General features: G+C 33.9%; 1 non-coding gene across 1 annotated transcript; it reads left to right on the plus strand.

The window, feature by feature from the left end:
- Window positions 1-2,159: 2,159 nt before the first annotated feature.
- On the plus strand, window positions 2,160-2,266 carry LOC112997978 (small nucleolar RNA R71). Its single transcript, XR_003263029.1, has one exon. It is a non-coding gene; the product is annotated as a small nucleolar RNA R71 (small nucleolar RNA).
- Window positions 2,267-14,454: the final 12,188 nt, after the last annotated feature.

Consider the following 14,454-nt stretch of genomic DNA (forward strand, 5'->3'; position numbering starts at 1 on the left):
GTCCAGCCTATAGCCTTCTTATGCTTCTTGAGAACAGACAACAACTTCTCCTCTTGCTCATCGGCAAGGGAGGCAGATATAATCACTGGAAAACTTTTGCTATCATCCAAGTAAGCGTATTTTAAATTTGATGGCAGAGGCTTCAATTCTGGTGTGGCCGGCTGGATAGTGGTAGAAGGAGATGGTTTCTCAGCCTGTACCTTATAAAGAAAGTCAGAGGTATGTGTACTTCCTGAAACATGGTTAGTCCCATCTGACTATATAAAATCAATCTCCAGAGGTAAAACACCACCACCAGACATGCAATCAATATCAATTTCAGATTCATTCTCAGCATCAAATTTAGACATATGATCAAGTACAATTTCAGACTCAATGCATGAAGAGTGAGAGGCATGCATATTAGAATAAAGATCAATCATGTATTCATCAACAACATGGTCAATTATTTCAGCTCGAAATACAGAAAGATCTTCAGATGGGTATTTCATAGCATTCAGAATATTAAAATGAACAGTTATATCACCAAACTCCATGGATAGTGTGCCTGCATATACATCTATCTTAGTTCTAGCAGTTTTCATAAAGGGTCTGCCTAGAATGATGGGAACTGATCCTTGAGAAAATCCATCCTCCATATTCAAAATATAAAAATCAACATGGAAAATCAGTTCACCAACTCTAACTAAGACATCTTCTATGAAACCAACATGATAGGCAACACTTCTATTAGCTAAATGAATTACCACATCAGTTGACTGCAAGGGACCTATAGATAGAGAATTAAAAATAGACAGAGGCATAACACTAACAGAAGCTCCTAAATCTAGCATGGCATTGTCAAACTTACTATTCCCTATAATACAAGGGATCTTTACATTTTTCAGGAATTTAGGGGAAATATTTACCAATCAATGCGAAGACATTTTTGCCCATGCTAATTCGTTCACTTCCTTTAAGCTTCCGCTTATTAGTGCACAGCTCCTTCAAGAATTTAGCATATCTTGGAATTTGCTTTATTGCATCCAGCAGAGGTATGTTTACCTCTACTTTTCTAAATGTTTCCAAGATCTCTTTCTCTGCCTCTTCCATTTTTTTTGTTGGAAACTGCTCTTGGAGGGAATGGAAGAGGAGAGATGTGCTGCTTCTGCAAATCAGAATTACCAGTGGAAGATTCACCTGCACAAAAATTGTTAGGTAAATTTTTGTCATCACCTTTTTTTGGAGTAGAGTGAAGTTTGGCAGGTTCATTTGCAGATGAGAAAGGTGTTATGGGTTGAGGTCCTTGACACTGCTTTCCCGACCTCAATGAAATGGCACTGACATTTTTGGGATTTTGGACAGCTTGAGAAGGCAGCATGTCAGAATTCTGGGACTGTTGTTGATTTAATTGTGTAGCCAATTGTCCCATCCGATTAGTTAAGCTCTGAATGGAGGCTCTGGTCTCTTGTTGAAACTGCATGTTCTGCATATTCATTTGCCTCACAAGTTCTTCGATGGAAAGTTGCGGAGGAGCGTCAACTGCTTGCTGTTTCTGGGGCTGTTGTTGTTGTTGGATTGGTGGAGGAATGTATGGTCTGCTTGGGCCATCAGCATTTTGGAAGGAAGGAGTAGGCTACTGTTGTTGTTGTTGAGGGCTAGACCATTTGAGATTAGGGTGATTCCTCCATCCAGGGTTGTATCTATTGCTAGAGAGGTCATAATTGTTCTGTTGTGGTTGATTTTGTTGCTGAGGTTGAGGAGGTCTATTGTAAATGTTTGCAGCATAAGCTTCAGGCTGCTCAATTGCTCCAGGTTGCTGCATGGAAGGGCAGAGGTCTGTATAGTGGTCAACAGAGGAGCATAAACCACAGACTCTTGCGACAGGTACAAATTTCTGATTCAAGGCCAGCTGGGTTACCAAGTTAACCAATGCATCTAGTTTGCCTTCAAGCTTCTTAGCTTCAGATGAGTTTACAGCTACCTCATGCACTCCTTTAATGACTATGGCATCATTTCTGGCGCTAAACTGCTGGGAGTTGGAAGCCATCTTCTCAATCAAGTTTCTTGCTTCAGCAGGAGTCATGTCTCCAAGGGCTCCACCACTGGCAGCATCTATGATACTTCTCTCCATATTACTGAGTCCTTCATAAAAATATTGGAGAAGAAGCTGCTCTGAAATCTGATGGTGAGGGCAACTGGCACATAGTTTTTTAAATCTCTCCCAGTATTCATATAGGCTCTCTCCACTGAGTTGTCTAATACCTGAGATATCCTTCCTGATGGTCGTGGTCCTGGAAGCAAGGAAAATTTTTTCTAAGAATACTCTCTTAAGGTCTTCCCAGCTCGTGATGGACCTTGGAGCAAGGTAATACAGCCAGTCCTTTGCCACTCCCTCTAAAGAATAAGGAAAAGCCTTCAGAAATATGTGATCCTCTTGGACATCTGGGGGTTTCATGGTGGAGCAGACAATATGAAATTCTTTCAGATGTTTGTGCAGGTCTTCACCTGCAAGGCCATGAAACTTTGGAAGCAAATGGATCAGTCTAGTTTTAAGAACATGTGGGACATCCTCATCAGGGTATTGGATGCACAAGCTTTTGTAGGTGAAATCAGGTGCAACCATTTCCCTTAGAGTCCTCTCACGGGGTGGAGGTTGTGCCATGTTCTCAGAATGTTCAAAATCAGAATGCTTAAAATCAGGATGTTCAAAATCACCAATAATAGAATGCACAGATTCACCAGTAATGGAATGCTCAGGATTATCAAAAGGTATAAAATGATGCCTAACTAATCTATGAAATGTCCTATCTATCTCAGGATCAAAGGGTTGTAAGTCAGATGGATTGCCTCTAGTCATACACTACAATCAGCATGCACAACTAGTTGCCTTGTCATGTAAATGAAGGTGTAGGTTTGAACTATAGCTACCCTCAAATGATATCCAAATGACTTGAAATTTTGTGAGCAACCTTATAAAATGATGAGAAGATAGCACATAAAATTTTAAACAAAAATTCAAAGTCTAACTATGGAAGCTAAAAATGGTAGGTTGAGAAAAATAAGTGAATAAAACTTGAAAAATAAAAAACTTTTGACAAAATCACTTTTTTTTGGACGATGGAGACCTCAGCCGGCTGCCATAGTGTAGGAAATTTTTTTCTACCCCAAATACATATATAATAATTGTGATTCTGATAACCGGAGCAAAAGTTATGGCCGTTTGAAGTTTTGACAAAGACAAAATTCGCTACTTTTTTGGAACTTCCAAATCTGACCAAACTAAAGGCTCTAGCTATTTTTCCCACAAAATATAGATTAAAATAAGTTACCACAAAAAAATTCAGCCAAAAATAACAACCCTAGCTACTAAAACAAAAAATCCCAAATAATTCAGCATGGGTGGTCGCTAAAATCCGTCGCTACATGATTTCTACTACTACTCTGTTTTGCCGCAAGCAAAAGTGGTCGCTAAGTCCGTCGCAAAACACTATTCACAACAAAACACCCAAAACTGAAATAGGGGAAGCGCTTAATAGGAAAACTAAAACAAAACATACACTAAACAAAACAACAAGACACTAAACAACACTAACACAAGCACTAACACAACACTAACAATTAAACATAAAACGCGAAATAATTAAACACTAACATGACACTAGCTATTATGAACCTTTGGACACTGCTCCCCGGCGACGGCGCCAAATTTGATCGAGGCCACACCCGAATCAAACAAACATGAAAATGCAGGAACTAGGAAGTGATCCTAGGTCATTTCCCAACGAGCATTGATAAATCAAATGTTCATAATATACTTGCAGTAACAGTAACGATTGGGGGGGTTTGTTTGTTTTGTGATTTAAAGAACAGAACAAGAAAACTGGAATACGAAACTAATAATATTAAAAACGGGTTGTTTCCTCTGATTCAGAAGTCATTCTCTTTTCCTGGGTTATGGAGAATTTGTCCCTAATAGTTAACCACTTAATCCAACCCTATTTCAATTTACTAAGCAAAAATCAACTTAGGGTTGTCAATACGTTATTAGGCAAAACTTACACCAATTAGCCCTTCGTCCATCAAGCATGAACGCAAGTTAGGCTCAGAGGCAATTAATCAAACACAAAGCGTGCACAGATTAATGTTAACGAATTTGGGTTAATTGGTGAAGGGAAAACTACCCGGAAGCCACATTATAAACGAAACCTCAAAGAGAGTTGAGCTTCGTCCTCTAAAGGAAACAACACCAGAATATTTAGCCTTCCATAGATTCAAACAGAAAATGTAAATGAAACTAAAAGCAGAAACATAAACGAAACAAAAACGTAAATGAAGGCAGAAGAAGAAACAAGAACGAAATTGTAATTAGAAGCAAAAAATGGAAAATTGCATTACGTGAACAGTAGCATTAGAACCAAGAAACGTAAAAACCATAAATCCTATGCTCTGAATAATAGTCTAACAGAATAGCCTTCCACAAATCTCAAGGCTGCTATTTAAAAAGAGTCACTCAAAGTCACTGGGCCTTATTACAATATTCTGGCCCAAAACGAAATAAACACTGAACCACATAAAATAAAATTGCAATCTCCTAATTAGAAATTAACTAAGGTAAGCGCTGCTTTATTTGCCCTCTTCAAGTCCACAACCAAAATCCAGATTAAGCCCAATGTTTCATTAATTCCTGAAATTAGATTAAAAACATCAAATTAGCTAAATGAACCCAAATAATAGAATTGCCTAATTAATTTGACAATTAAGACTAATCAGTAATTAAAATGGTGCAAAAAGGGTTTAAGAAATAGAAGAAAATGATGGCACATCACTACATTCTAAGACGATTATGCCAATGACCGTCTTAGAAAGCCACATATGTTTCCTACATAACCGTCTTAGTATGTCTAACATTCTAAGACAATTATGTCAATGACCGTCTTAGAAAGTTACATATGTTTCCTACATACTAAGATGGTTATTAGGATAACCGTCTTAGTATGTCTTACATTCTAAGACGGTTATCCTAATAACTGTCTTAGAAAACTGATTTTACTAAGACGAGTAGGACCTCAAACTTCCTTAGAATGGAGAAATATTCTAAGACGGTTATTCCGATAACCATCTTAGCATGTATTCCTTTCTAAGACGGGTTGAAAACCATCGTTATATAAGGAGTCCCATTTTACGACACCCATTTTTAAGATAGTTGAAAATCGTCATAGAATGTGTAAAATAATCGACTTAGATTCATGTTTTTGTAGTAGTGATACTACAACTAGTTGATTTAAAATAATGAATTTGGTTTAATTACACTGTATTAGGTAGGTTTTAAGGATTAAATAATCAATTTATATAATTAAATTAAATTTAAAATCAATTCATTTGTTTCAAAACTTTGTTAGAATTTTTAAATTTAAAGTGATGAAATCACTATTTCAAATCTAATAATTTTTATTTTATAAAAAAAATCTAATAATTTTTCTATTTTTGAACGTCTTAAACAATATAAATCAAATCAAACGTTTTTAAACAACATAAGCATTTTTTTTATCTCTTTATGCCTAAAATCAACTTTGACATGATTATGATTGTGTATTTGAAGTAACTTAAGCAAACATATTATTTTAGAAAGTAGAATAATGTTTTAAATATCTCTATTATTAACTTTGTACTTTCATATAAAATTTCATTTTTTTGATATAGAGACAAAATTGATAATAAACGTTTAAAATTAGCTATAAATTATATTAAGAATTTACCAACAAAAAAAACTTAAAAAAGATTTTTTATATTAAAATTAAAAGAAAAAATCAAATGTAACACATTTATTTTTTAATGGAGGGACCTGCATATTTTGAACGTAAGAAATATAAATTAAGCATTTTTTATGAGAATATAATTTACTTTAAATGACAGATAAATGCACACAATAGCATGGAATGGAATCAAATAAAGTATATAATATTCAATTAGAGGATCTGGATCCAGGAAAATGGTCTAGGAGATTTCTGCTTAAGAATAAAAGTTTGCAAAGAAGACCAAACAGTGTACAAGTATCAACTGAAATTTATTAGAAATCATAATTTTGTATATCTCACTTTTTATTTAACTAGTCTCACTTCTGATTTTATAGTTTTAAATTAATTTTTTTTAACAAAGATTAAAGAGTGTTTGCATTTTAAATAAACACACAAAATGAAGAAACAAAATATGCATTTGAGAGAGACATAATGATATTAACACACCTAGAAAAATGGCCCACTATGGCTACGAAACCAGTCTTCATAGTAGAAATGAAGATTGTGCCCATACCGGTGACGGGGATCAATCCATAAAGTATAAGGAAACCTTAGCCTCAACTAATTGGCTTCCAAGAGCATATGACCAAACAAAAGAAGTATTATTATCTTTAAAAAATGAATTTAGAACTTATATATAAGTCAAGATGTTGACGTATGAGCTTACAAGTTCAAGCCTTAGTGCTAATTTATGTGCCTTATCATCTTTGGTCAAACCTTTTTCCACCTAACAACAAAAAGAAAAATGTATATTGGTTGGAATTCATTATCTTTGATCAAACCTCTTTGAATATGTGGTCCTAGTCAAATTATATTAAGTTCATTATCTTTTAAGCAATGAAAATGATTCAAAAAAGACTAAAATATGGTCTCAAATATTGAAGCAAAGTATTGACCTGCAACATTTTGTAAGCTGCAGTATAACCTATCATTAAAGCACTCATGCTAGGTGATGCCTGTCCAAGAGACCTAAGATATGAAAAAAAAAAATAAAAATTATGTCAACAACTTGAATTATGGATCTCTTTATCTCTAGAGTCGTGACTGGTTGTATTTGTATTTTTTTTTATAAAAAAAAAGAAATGAACTATCAAACTTCATTAGCAAGGAAATACATTAAAATAAAAATGCTACTAACATTGAAACAGTTGCACATTAATAAACACACTAATAAGCCCATTAGGTCCTTTTTCCATTATCATCTTTGCACCAAATCATACAATGAAAGCATTACTGCTGAAAATAACAAAATAACCCAAACCTAGACCCACTCCAACTATATATAGAACCTTCATGAATTGTTGATTTGTAAGCATCTACAAGAAATTGAAAGAGAAGTTTACCGCGAAAAGAGATTGAAAGAGAAGAAAAGGGTCAAACAGAGCAAACGCTTTTGACTTTACTATTTGTTTATCAAACCATAACGACCCTTCTTCGATTTTTCTGTACAAGGAGAAGTGCGTGAGAAGCTTATCCGCAGGGAGGTCTGACGTTCCATGGGGAGTTCCCGGCAGTGGCGAGTTGCGTCACCGTCATGTGGACGTTGATGTGCTTGTTGGGCTCGGGGAGGTCGAGAAGCGCGTTGTTAAGGATGACAAAGGCCTCCTCGAGATCGCTGAAGATGGAGAAGAGCGAGTGGAGGCCATCAGTGGTGGTGTCCTAGCCAAGGCCGTGGAGGAAGAGCTTGCGCTGGGAGACATTGTGGTCCGTGACGATGCGCACAACAACAAGGACGTCGAGGTGGCCCACCACCGCGTCCTAAAGGATGTTGAGGAATTGGTTAGGGGTGAAGCGCTTGATGAGCTTGCGGGCTTCGAAGGGGGAGAGCTTGAGGGGGTCAGAAGAGTTGTTGTTGAGAATAAGAAAGCTTCAATAAAAGGAAAATTAAAACATAACATTATAACTCAATATCGGTTTTTGTAAAACTGATGTTAACGTGACGATGTTAACATCGATTTTTGATAAAACTGATATTAACGAATGAACAGTGACATTTTTTGTAAATAAATTGATTTTGTTAACATCGATTTTTTAATAACCGATGTTAGTATTGTCACGTTAACATCAGTTTTTTTTAAAAAAACCGATGTTAACAAAATCAATTTATTTACAAAAGTGTCACCACTCATTTGTTAACATCGGTTTTTATCAAAAACTAATGTTAAAAATAGCGATGTTGTAAGTATTTTTTTTAGTAGTGACAATATCATCACAGGTAATTATGAGTCACTTATGGTTAATTTTACTCTTCGGTGTACACTTTCAATTCAAGTAGTTTTCTAATTAGTATGTTACAAAATAAACTGGTGTAGTAATATCATTTATTGTTGACCTTGGCAAACCTACATTCAATATTTATATCATCATATTATTTGCTACAATTACTAACTAAACTGGTAGTGATGTTTGAGGTACTTTACGTCCCCTCCTTTGTGTAACCTTTTATACCTAATAACACAAAAGTGCAGAAAATATTCTTTCTATGTTACTACTTTCCATAGCTTTTTCTCTTTTTTCTTAATTCTCTTTGAGTTGGGATGATTCCTAACACGGGTGGATGCGTATTGTGCTCCTGGCTAAAGAAAAATAAAAGTGCTAAATCACACTCATCATTTCGTTCACATGTTTGTAGAAATTAAATTATTAGGGAACTCTATATTTAATTTGTATGGTTTTTATTAATTAAATATCAATTTAATATAATTAACATTTATTTTAATATTTTAAGTATATACATGACTTATGTACTAATAAAGAGAACTTTGCAAATGTTTATGAATTCATGGACCCAACTCTAGTTCAGAATGTTAGGAACATGGCAAATGATGTTCAGACCCATTCGCTAAATAGACTGCACAAAGATAAAAAAAATAGTGTTACTTAGCAGTTTACTTGCATTCATAAGTTCATGTTTACAACTTATTTCAAATATGTATTACTAATCACTTATTGTTCTCGAATATTGTAGGAGTCACTCACAATTGTTGATTATATGTCCTAAGGAAAATAATGTGGTGGTATTGTGTTTGTTACCCAAGAGGATTAACCAAGAAGTAAAAAGTAGAGTTGAATTGTAAGATCTTTTCTCCTAAAACTTTTGTTTTCTCATGTTGATAACTCTAAAACCTATCATCCAATTCACATTATTATTTGTATATGTTAGAGCTATGGATGGATTTCAAAGGATGGTGGGTTTGGGTTTAACAAATAGAAAGAAGCTTATATAGATTTTTCCTTGTGTAGGTAGTTTACAAACTGACTAACAATTAAAAATTAAAAGTTACTAATTATATTCAAATTTTATATCCTTTTGTGTCAAACGCAACATAGGAGTTCAGTGTGAATATTATGTAATGGCACATATTCTCAAAATTGTCACCGACAATATTGTTGTTGCATGGAAACATGTAACTAATGAATTTTTCAAAAAACTAAATTAACTATATTTTTAGTTTTAGTTCATGAAATAATATTTTATCAAGTTTTTTGAAATTGTAGAACTCAACAATTCGAGTCCAATACTTGATGAGGATATTGGTAACATCCGACAATGTTGGGCAACTTTCTTTCTTGAATTTGGAAAATTTTAGACTAACTTGTTTAGAATTTTTTGTATGTGATACATATATGTTAAGCTCCAATGAGTATTTTTTGTTTTTATATCTTAACACATATATATAGTTGTGATGAACTTTTTTGTGTTGTTTATATTATGTAAGGTCCAATGAGTAGTACATGTTTAGAATATTTGACTATAATTTTTTAGAATGTATTTGATGTTTTTCCTGTTAAGCAAATATATTATTACTTGTGAAGAGTTGTTTGTTTGTGGTGTGTATGTGGCTGTGGTGACTATTTTACAGGAGGAAAATGAATAAAAACACAGTTCAAATTTTAAAAAAAAAATAATACTCTTAAGATCAGTTATGACCAAAACAGATGTAGAAAGTTTATTTTTTATACGGATTATGCAATAATCGATATAAAATGTGAAATATTTAGATCAATTAATGAAACAACCGATCTAAAAGTTAAACATTTTACATCGGTTATAAGGAAAAATTGATCTAGAAAAGGTGTTTACTGATTAGTTGATCACAAAACTGATGTAAAAGGTAAGCCTTTTTCATCGATTGTAAGAAAAACCAATCTAAAAAGGGTGTTTTTTTAACCAATCTAGACATTTGAGATCACTTTTAAGTTTGGTTGCATGGGAACCAATCTCAAAAGGTAAATTTTAACATTTGTTAAAGTCCAATGTAAAAGGTCGGACTTCTTATGTTGCATGCATAGACATCATTTGTACACCCGATGAAAAGGTCATTTTTAACAGATGTAAAAAGTATTTTTTGTAGTAGTGTTTGTCGTTATACCCACTCACAAAGCCCTCTAGTTTTTCTCTCCTCATTTTTTTTCATCATTATCTCTTCATCTAAAAAAGACCTCTATTTTTGTTGCGACCTTGCTCCTCCCAACCAAGGTATTTGTAGGCTTCGAGTATAAGGAGCTTGTTCCCTTCCCTAGAGACTTCCTCATACCTTCTTCAAAATTAAATTTTCCCATTTATGGATACATTCTTTGAATTTGGTCGCCTGCACATTGACCATCTAAGTACAACTACTTGAACACTCGGATGTACTTTTTTCTTTTACCTTGAATTGCTTTCATTTGGGCTTGCATTTGACATTGAGAGTGGATTGCCTTGTCATGACATGTAGCCTTGTTTCTTTTTTTTGTATCACTTTCCATTTGGGCTTTTGTTTGTATTTTGGACACTAACAATTAGGTTTTAAGCCCAATAAGCTGCTTCTGACTTTGGTAGTATTTTTCTTCTTTTTTTCAAATGTGGAATTACATAAATTGGGAAATCACAACAATTTTCAGACCAATTACTTAATGATAGATTGGAGAGGACAAAATTGGGTGTTAAAAATGGATAATACCCATCGATCCTTGACAGACAACTGGAAACACATAGAACTTGTGCAACCTATCTACCAAGATGGGACATACACCAAGAAAAGTGATATTAAAATATTGAAAAAAGATTAAGAGGATGGGGAGGACCGAATCAAAGAGCAGGAAAAAGGTTATATGCCAAAAGAGAAACATCAATTTGGGAATGACACACAAGGAGAGGAAGGTTTCGTAAAAAAGAGTCAACATGTTCTAGACAATGGTCAACTTGCGAGGGTAGATTCAGACCATAATTTATGTGAAGCAGACCTGCCTAAATAGTGAGGGAGAAATGATGGAAAATTCAAAAGTTGGCACAATGGACAATACCAACAGTCTTTGGTAGATGTAACACCCAGAAATTTTCTTCTTAATTTATTTTTTCTACACATGTAAAATTGCACTATTAAGGACTAGCCAGTCGAAATTATGCACTGTGTAATTTAATTATATGCCTTTGTGATTTAATTTATTCTCTGTATAAGTTTCGTATTAGTTATAATTTTTTTAGTGTAAATAATTTATTTAGTTAGTTTGCCGAAAATTGGAAACTGCCTTAACGAAAATTCCATCTATTGTGAAATTGCACCGTGCACTGAATGATAGTGTAATTTAACTATGTATGATAATGTTTTCTATGTGAGGTTCACTCTAGGTATACGGATTCATAGGTAGATTAACCTCCTTACACTCCTCCTTAACCATTAAAGGTTGTCCTTCTTCTTGGGGGTAGATTTCTTCACTAGATCCTTCCCTTTTTGCTTCTTCACTTTCACTAGAGGAAGGTGAAGTAGTAGCCTCATCTTGGCTACTATAAATGTCTTGGCCCCTCATAATCATCGTTTTCTTGGTGGGGCATTGAGAAGTAATGTGTCCTCTTCCAAGACATTTAAAGCACTTTATAGAGCTAGTCTTCTCTTGCATACTAGCCTTAAGGGGTTGCTTTTCTATTGTCTTCCCCTTATAATCTTTGGGCTTAGAAGGTCACTAGAGGAAGGTGAAGTAGTAGCCTCATCTTGGCTACTATAAATGTCTTGTCCCCTCATAATCATCATTTTCTTGGTGGGGCATTGAGAAGTAATCTGTCCTCTTCCAAGGCATTCAAAGCACTTTATAAAGCTAGTCTTCTCTTGCATACTAGCCTTAAGGGGTTGCTTTTCTATTGTCTTCCCCTTATCATCTTTGGGCTTAGAAGGTGCCGCCCCCAAGATGCCTAGAATTTGGTCTTTCTTTGGATAAGAGTGAGAGCCATAAGATTTTGAAGTAGACTTTCTTTTAAGTTGTTGCTCTATCCTTATTTCCCAATCTAAGTTAGCCTTTACATTGTCCTTCCCATGGAAGTATGGGAGGTAAATGTTAGCCTCTTGAGGCTTTCTTTCCTTTTCTCTCCTATGGGAGTGAGGTCTAAGATGTGACCTATGGCTTCCTTCATAATAGTCACAAAGTTCTTCACTTAGGCTCTTACAAGAGTCATGACTACTATAGGTGACATATTTTTCTTTTCTTAACTCTTTTAAGTATTTCCCTTCTTTCTTCTTCCCTTATTTGCTCTCTCTCGTCTTGATTTATTTCTACCCTCTGCTTTCCTTTTTCTTTCCATAACTTGAGGGAACTCAACTCATCTAAGATTCTAGATAGAGGATCCTTATGACTAGTACCCTTACCATTAATACTAGATGAATGATGACTCATGTTGGTTCCTAAGTTGTGGTTCTTTCTTGTTAGGGGTTTGCAAACAGGTAAAAGCTAGGGTTCCAAAAGGGCTCAAGATAAGTGTGATAAGCAAGAAGAAACTATTATGTAATTACAAGATAAACTAGGCATGACTAGTAAAGAAAATAAGCTATGAAAGTAAGCAAGAAATTAAAGTACAAGAAATGTAAACTAGGCGGATCCTAAGAGTGTTTGGATGACCACATTTAAGGTTCCCAACAAAATACTCACTATCCTAAGGGAAAATTGCCTAAAATTATTACACACAAATGGAAGTTTGGTAACCTATTGGAGGCTCCCAACACACTTCCAATGAAAGGTCTTTTTGTTACAAAATTTGAAAGCAATGAAGGTAAGTAAATTGTCAATTTCAAAATTACAAAATAGTCCTCAATTTTTGTGGTTGTTCTCTCTTTGGTGATTCACTCAATTTGAAGTGCTTCTTAGTCCAATAGCTCTTAAGATGGTTGGCCCCTTGCTTCTTGACTCAAATTCTCCAATTGATGGCACCAATCCTCCTTTCCAATTCCCTATATGGCAAGTAACAAACAAGGAAAGAAAGAGACAAGCAATAACCAAAGACCAAAAATGAAATGAAAGCTAAACCAATAGATTTTTAAAAAGACAAAATTTCAAGGATTAATCAACAAATAAAGCAATGAAAAGCATACAAAAGCAAGCTAGGACTCAAAGAGAAACCTTGAATGGCTCTAGAGTAGAGTAAAAAAAACTAAGGAAAAAAAAACTCAAGGAACCTCTAGTTTTGGCACTTGTTTTCACACTAATTTTCAATTGAAATTTCAGAACTAAGATTGGTATAAAATAGGTACCAATTATAGAACAAATTTTGAGCCAAACAACAAGCACACTTCCCTTTCACTGTTTTTTCCTGGACACTGATTTTCCTGCCAACTTGTTTGATTTTTATTATTTTTTTCTTTTATCCAAATCACTTGGTTCTTTTTTATAATTTTTTCCCAGATGTCTAGAAAATTCAATAAAAATTGCAGCTAAAAATTCATAGTGCCCAATCCCTAATAATTTTTACAAGTTCATATGTTCAAGCTACCAACACCAGCGATTTCAACCTAGAAATCAAGAGTAGTGTTTAAATTGCTTAAGGCTTGGATAGTTACAATTTGTGTTTGCTTATGCTCAATTGTCTTGAATAATACAATTCAAGAGAGCTTAAGACTTATTTTGATTCACAAATTCAACCACAACTCAGCACCACAACTCAATTTCTTCATGGGCATCATGTAGGAAACTTAGAAAACAAAAAAAAAAAGTTCAACAACAAGACTACTTCTAGGAATTGATTTAGAACATGTTATGAACTAAATAACATGCATGAATTAGACTCAAAATTCAAAAGATAGGCTAAGAATAGCAAGAATACATGGACAATGTATCTAGAATTCAATCAAAAAATCAAAATTGAATACAAACTTAGAACATAATGTGACAATCACTACTAGAAAATAAGGTTTTTACATCGATTATTTAAGACTTTCAACATCGGTTATTAACCGATGTTGAAAGTACCAATGTGGAAAGTAGTATCGTTATCATCGATTTTTCAAAATTGATGTTAACTAATAAATACAACATCGGTTATTTAAATAGCCGATGTTATATGATAAGAATTATGAAAAAAAGTTATAAATCTACATATCAACATCGGTTTTTTAAAAAACTGATGTTGTAAGTGACATTTAACATCGATTTTTTAAAAAATCGATATTGCTTTAGAACTTTTTTTTTAATATGTTGTTTATTTTTTCAATAAACCCAAAATTAACTTGCAAATTTTAAAACTAGACCACACAACATATAATTTTCATTCTGTTTTGAAACAATTTTTACCTGAAATTCCATGAGAAATTTATTAATTACTATGAATTTAAAGCATATTTAATGTTGAGACATGAATTGTAAAAAATGTAAAGTAAATATAAACTACAATTAAAAAATTGTCTAAACATCCTAAGTTTCATTTTTAACTTTC

This window comes from Glycine max, chromosome 1, assembly GCF_000004515.6.
Source record: "Glycine max cultivar Williams 82 chromosome 1, Glycine_max_v4.0, whole genome shotgun sequence".
In the NCBI taxonomy this organism is placed as follows: Eukaryota; Viridiplantae; Streptophyta; class Magnoliopsida; order Fabales; family Fabaceae; genus Glycine; species Glycine max.